Raw genomic sequence first — 7,226 nt, forward strand, 5'->3', positions numbered from 1 at the left:
TATTTATGAATAAATGAATAATAAATCACTATAAATATATACTTTCATATGTCCCATATAAAGATATAATTAAAATCCTACAGTAGTTGCAAAAATTGTTTGAAATTTAAAGCAACAAAAGATTTTTTTCAGGGAAGGGTATTTTGTCACCAATGTTACTTAGAATTACTGGTACATGGTGATAATAAATAGTGGACCCAATTTTAATCTATTTTACTATCGTATTTAAATTCTCTACAATAGATAAGCAACAAGGTCCTGCTGTATAGCACAGGGAACTGTATTCAATATTGTGTAATAAACTCTAATGGAAAGGAATATAAAAAGAATATGTATATATATATACATGTATAACTGAATCAGTTTGCTATATACCAGAAACTAACACAACATTGTAAAGGAAGTGTATTTCAATAAAAACAAATTCTCGACAGACAATGACCGCTTTTATTGCCGTCACCTCCCTGCTCTTGTTACATCACTGGTCCTTTTGACTTGTCGTTTATTCCCAGTGCCCAGCAGAGCCTCCTATTTGGCAGGTGGTCCATGAATACTGAACACATCCCACTGCCTACAGCGAATTTAAGTGGAGAGCAGTCTTTAGGAATGCACCTCAATGCAGTGAACTTTTCCTCTTTAGAGGCCCAGGAGGTGGGGTCAGAAGTGAGTTGGTCTTCGATGATTCAGTTCAGCCTCTGCAGGGATGTGAGAGTGTATAGCCCTCACCCTCTAGAACCCAAGAAGCGCCTCCTCTGTTCCAGGCCACCCGGGAGCATCCTTCTCAGGGAGGACTTGTGGCCGCACAAAGTTCTCACTGGGCACAGGTCTCTGGGTTCCACAGGACAGCACTCTGAGTTTCTCTGCCAGGGCAGGGGCAGCCAGAGTTCTCAAGGTCCAGGACTATATTAGGAAATATATGCACCAGGAGAGCAACAAACACGTTTGTTTTCTTCCAGCACAGTCTGCTCTGCTTATCTCAGACACCTCCTTTTCTCCAGCAGAAATCACAGCCCTGAGAAGAATGTTCCGTTGGGCTTTGGGAAGTTTTTGCTCTGTCTAAATGAGGTCTTGCCCTTGGTATTTGTGAAATCATTTCAAAAGAAATCATTTCTCTGAGACCAACACATAGTTTTTAAAAAAATCACATGAGAACAGCCGTGTAAAGGAGGCATTCCTGAAGGTGCCTGCGATGGGTTTATTTCCTGCCCCGCATTTGCTGAAGGACAGTCAGCAGATACCTTCTTCACGATGCTGCTAACCCATCTTGCTTGCTGTTAACCACTGTGCTTCAGGTTGTGTGAGCTGCACCACGGGGGGGAAATAAGACAGGAGCATTTGCGTCAATATCCTTGGTGCTGGTCGCCATTTACAGCCCTTGGTGCTTAAAGCATTGCTTTGCACCAGTGGGACGGCAGCGTACAATCAGAAAACCACCCTGTTTCTCACTGCCCTGTCACACCTGCTCTGCAGGGTTAATTCTTCTTCATACATTTGTGAAATATGACACAGCTCATGACTTTTCTGGTCACTTGCTATGAGTGAAATTTCCTTAGTTTTCTGCTTGTCACAAAACTGTAATATTTCATTAATTAAAGTGTCCAATCATATATAGTAGTCAAAACTCTTTCTTTTGGGCCTCCCTGGTGGCACAGTGGTTTAGAGTCCGCCTGCTGATGCAGGGGACGCAGGTTCGTGCCCCGGTCTGGGAAGATCTCACATGCCGCGGAGCGGCTGGGCCCGTGAGCCATGGCTGCTGAGCCTGCGCGTCCGGAGCCTGTGCTCCACAACGGGAGAGGCCACAACAGTGAGAGGCCCGTGTACCGCAAAAAAAAAAAAAAAAAAAAACCCAACAACTCTTCCTTTCATTTCACTTAAAATTAAATCTCTCCCTTCCCCAGCTTGGGCCTGTTCCAGGCTGGGCCTTGCAGTGAAAAAAGGGAGGTATGGTGGGCTCCTCCTCTACTTCTCTATTTTGTGTTTGCACCGTTCCTCCCCCAGCTTGAGCAAGGCTTTTGATCCCTTCAGAAATGGAGAGTGGAGAGGGACATGAGGTAAATGGCGGGACAGGCCTTATTTGACTGGCCCTCGTGCAGGCGCTGTCAGTACTCTCTGGTTCTTTCTCTTCTGGGTGCTTCTGTGGGTTCCCTGGAGAAGCATCCCCCATCACTGGTGATCTCTCCTTGCCGTTCACTCTGGCTGGTCACTAAGAATGCCCTTCGGCCTGAGGGCACCTGTAAGAAAACCTCCAGTCTCTGTGGGCTGAGCCTCTTCACTCCCCAGGTGGCCTCTTGGGGCGGACTTAAGACAAGGCCAGGGTAACACTCATGTACCCCACAGGGAGTCCTGCTTAGGTGGCTTCACACCTTCTTTCAGAATGGGGGTGGCACCTTTTGTCTTAAGGTCTTGGCTGCAACAGAGACAGGGTCTAATTTTAAATTATACTAACAATGCAGTTCATACTTGTCTACTGAATTTTAACTTACAATGTGCTTCTGAAGGCTAAGTACACATGGAGGTTAAAAGGTTAAATGAGGCAACAAGGAGATATAATGGAAGGAGTATTCATCTGATTCTGTGACATTAGATGTAACTCTAGAATGGAAGGCTTTTGAGTTGAGAGGGTCCTAGGGGTTCTTGAGACCTCTTCTTTCCTTCTAATCAAAATGCATGGAGGCCAATAAAACCCCGGCCCCATTAGCCAGGCTACGCATTCAAATACCGCTGCAGCACTGCTGCATGAGTGAAGTATAACCCTAAATGTAACCTTAACCCTAGCACCACAAACCTGCATTGTAGGTTCTATGAGGGTGATGTACCAGAAAGGGAAGAAAAAAATTTTTAGAAATATAGGTAATGAGGCTACACTTGAAAGAATCGACGCGGCGCAATTACAAACAAAATTATGGACAACGGCTAATTGATCAATCAGTTCAAATAAAATCATCCAGATTGATAGGAATAGTCATGAACAATAAAGTAACTAGCATGGAAAAGTATTAATATCTCTAAGTGTTAAAGAAGTACTCAGTAATAGAAAATGAAAATCGGCATGAGAATTAGGACATTAACACAACTGAAGCCTTTTTTCCTAAAAACTTCATTTCTGTTTGGTGTGAGGGGTTGGTTGTTAACATCACCCCGTGGCCTAGAGATAGCTGAATAATATCTCTAAGTGTGGTATATACACCTTTTTTTCCTATAGAGATTGCTTCCACGATTCTTGGGACACATTCCACAACAGGGTTCTGGATCTTCGTGAATCATCCTTTGGTGATCTTTGGAAAATCTAAGCTGATGAATGTTATGGAGAGGAGCTTGGCCAACATTTGCAAGTCAACAAAATAAAGGGAACCTATAATGAAAATGCGTCTGAAAGTGTCCTAATCTTGTTTCCTTATGTCACACCTGTCACAAAATAATTTCATTTCACCCTTAAAATAACTTTAGGGTGGTAGATATTAATATTCCAGGTAAAAGGACAAAACTTATAAAGGTTAAATTATTTGCTCAAGGTCACATTGTTAAGTAGTAAAGATGAGTATTTTGCCCTTCATTAATAATAATACTTGTCTATGATGTTATAAAAAATTTCAAAGTAGATACTTCCCCATCAACTATCTACCGATTTGTAGTCAGAGATCCCTGAATCACAGATGAAATAATGTGAGGTCATACAGTTTGTAACTGTCAGATTCCTAACTCAATCCAAGGTTTTCTCTACAATAGCATGTTGCATCTGTATATGTTTCCCTTTCTAAAACTGTGTACCTCTCTTTATTCGATTTCTATGTAATTTATAATTACACTTACTAAGAAATGCATACATGTGGCTGTCACTTATTCCTAATCTCTTCCCTCTTACTTCCTCATTTAAACAGCCAGCAGCTTGAACCACAAGATAGAATGAATTAAAAATCCAATGTAAGTACTTTCTGTTTATATCAATTTCAGTGCTGGCCCCCAAAATACAAACCAGTATCAACAGTTTGAAATTACTGTGTTAACATTTTCCGTTTCTAAGCTAAGCTAAACATTGGAGCAAATTGTATTGCAACACATATTTGTTTTAACTCCAATACAACTGATATTCTTATCCAAGACATGTTAACAAACTTTCCCGTAGTTACCCATATAGTGATGGAATGGAGTTAATGGAGTATTTTGGTTCACAAATTTGAGTAGAAATAAAATTTTTACAATTTTTTTACAACTCAAAATTTGCATTTTTTTCCTATTAAATTACTTTGCTCTGTGTCAGATATAAAAATCCTTATGCTTCATCCAGTAAACATTCCCTTTTAACCTACAATTTGTAGCAACAGTTCCTCCATGGAAATATGTTAAAAGAGGATTGTTATGAAATTGATTTTTTTCTCATTTTACCAGTAAATTTTATGAGAAAACAAAGAATAATCCCCTGCCTGTACTCTACTCTTGTGCAGATGAACAAGAAAAATCTGATCATTTAAATCATATTTCATCATCTGGTAACCAAAGTTCTCCTTAGAATACAAGTATATATTATCAGCACTGATGCATTTTCTCAGGAATCATTTGGCTTTCTCCTGGTATAAAATCATACCTTTGGAAGGACAATTAGCTTAAAAATTAGATAAATTATCTTTTGATCAAGTCCACTTCTAAGCATATAATTATAAATGCAAAAGCCAATGCTAAAAATGCTTATCAGTGTATCATATATAATAGTAAAAATTGAAAACAAAATAAAATTTTAATAGGCAATACTGATTAAATAAGTTTTGATAGACCCTTATGATGAAATATTAGACACCTTTAAAATAATATGCCTATAAATATTTTTTATGACCTGGGAAATTGCTCATGAAATAGGATTATTTTTGTAAAAGCCTGTTATAAAAAAAGTTACATGTTACCAGCTCCAAGATACGTATTTTTCACCTTTTAACATTTGTTAACACTTGTAAAATCAGAATGCATCTTAAAATTTATGGTGTCTTATACTTGTTGTAGGTTGGGTAGCAGTGATGGCAGCTGTCCTTACTGGCTCACGTATGAACTTAGCTGTTACTCCTATTGAAATGTCTGGACAACTGCCACTCCTCATTTTTTTACTCATGAAACCATTTAAGGACAACATTCAGAAGAAATAAAAATCCTAGTTGTTGCTTGAAATTCTTATATAATCTCCTTATAACAAAATGGTGCTAGCAACAAAACTCACTTAGTGTGAAAGACTGAAAGATTTCCCCACTAAAATTGAAAGGAAGCAAGTCAAGGATGCTTACTCTCACCATTTGTATTGAAAATAGTCCTGGAAGTCTTAGCTAGTGTAGTAAGTCAAGAAAAAAGAAATACAATTTTCCACAAAGAAAAACCCAAGGAATATACCCAAAAAATACTGGTTTCTAGAACTAACAGGTTGCTACGACAAGTCACGGAGCAAAGGACAGCACACAAAAATCGATCTTGTTTCTATATACTAGCAGTGGATAATTGGGATTCAACATCAAAAATATAATACCATTTATAACAGCCCCCCTCCAAAAAAAGTAGGTATAACTTTAAAAGAACTTTAACATGTATATGATGTACATGCTGAGAACTGCAGAACACTGATGAAAGAAATCAAAGATCAAAATAATTGTAAGACTTAAGTATTCATGGATTGGAAGACTCAGTATTGTTAAGATGTCAATTCTCGTCAAATTTAGCAATAGTTTTACAACTATTTCAAGCAAATGAGAAAGATTTTTTTTTTTGTATAGAAAAGCTGATTCTAAAATTTATATGGTAAGGCACAATAATTAGAATAGTCAAAACAAAAAAAGAAGAAAGTTGGAGTATTCACGTTATTCAATTATAAGATTGACTCTAATGCTATAATAATCTAAACTTGTAAAAGTATAGACTTATAAATCAATAGAATAGAATAAAGAGTCCAGAAATAGACCCACACCAATAATGTTTAGTCAATTTTTGCCCAAGAGAAAACAATAAAAGCTCAATTAAATGGAACAAGATTATCTTTTCAGCAAATGGTGTTGGAACAATTAACATCCATATACAAAAAAAAATACCTCAACATCATTTTTATATAAAAATTAACTCAAAATGAACCATGGATAAATATAAAATATGCAGCTATGAAACTTTTAGATAAAATATAAGCAAAAATTTTAGAGACCTGGAGTTGGGTGAAGATCTTTTAGACGTGATAAAAAAAAAAATCTAGAAAATAGACAACTGATCAAATTGGACTTCATAAAAATTAAAACTTTTGTTCTGGGAAAGACTGTTAGAATGAAATATGAAGCTACAGACTAGGAGAAAATACTTGGAAATCATATATCCAACCAATGACTTATATCCAGATTACATAAAGAACTCTCAAAACTCAATACTAACCAACAATCCAACTAAAAAATGGGCAAAACACTTCACAAAGTAGATTATATCAATGGGAAATAAACATGTGAATGAAATGCTACTTATCATCACCAGCCATTAGTATTGATAAAATGCAAATTAAAACTGAGGTGAGTGCTCGCTTCGGCAGCACATATACTAAAATTGGAACGATACAGAGAAGATTAGCATGGCCTCTGCGCAAGGATGACACGCAAATTCGTGAAGCGTTCCATATTTTTAAAAAAAAAAAAAAAAACTGAGGTGAGAAACATATCTATGAGAGTGTCTGAAATAGTATTAAAAAGACCTCAACCACACCAAAGTGGTGGCAAGTATGGGAGCAGCTAGAATTTTATATCTTGCTCATGGGAACACAAAATTGTTCATGTACTCTGGACAACAGTTTGGCAGTCTCTTATGAACAGGCACTTGTACAAACTCGCAATCTTAATCCAGGGCATTCACACTGGACAACTGACAACTTATGTCACACAGAGACCTGCATATAATGTTTACAGTAGCTCTCTTCATCATCCCAGAAAGCTGGAACTAGCCCAAATGTCCTTCATGGTGAATGGATAACAAACTACTTGTATATCCAAACAATGGAATATTGCTCATCAGTATTTTGAGGGGGGCATTCTAATAGAAGAGAAAACATTTTGTTGTATTAAATAATTATTTTAAATTACCCAGGAAGTGCCTCCTTTGGTTCTGGTTCTGCCTCCTGGTTCTGCCTCCTGTATGCCTACGTCAGAGTCCCCTGTGTTCTGGATTGCTCTCCGTCAGCATTCTCCTTGGTTCCTAGGTCATTTATTGATTGTTCTCTGCTGACA

The 7,226-nt window shown here is 37.7% G+C and overlaps 1 non-coding gene across 1 annotated transcript; it reads left to right on the plus strand.

Moving 5' to 3' along the window:
• The first annotated feature begins 6,522 nt into the window (after positions 1-6,522).
• LOC117203289 (U6 spliceosomal RNA) lies at positions 6,523-6,629 on the plus strand. Its single transcript, XR_004485988.1, has one exon. It is a non-coding gene; the product is annotated as a U6 spliceosomal RNA (small nuclear RNA).
• The last annotated feature ends 597 nt before the right edge of the window (positions 6,630-7,226 follow it).

The sequence above is a fragment of the Orcinus orca genome, chromosome 13 (assembly GCF_937001465.1).
Source record: "Orcinus orca chromosome 13, mOrcOrc1.1, whole genome shotgun sequence".
Lineage (NCBI taxonomy): Eukaryota > Metazoa > Chordata > Mammalia > Artiodactyla > Delphinidae > Orcinus > Orcinus orca.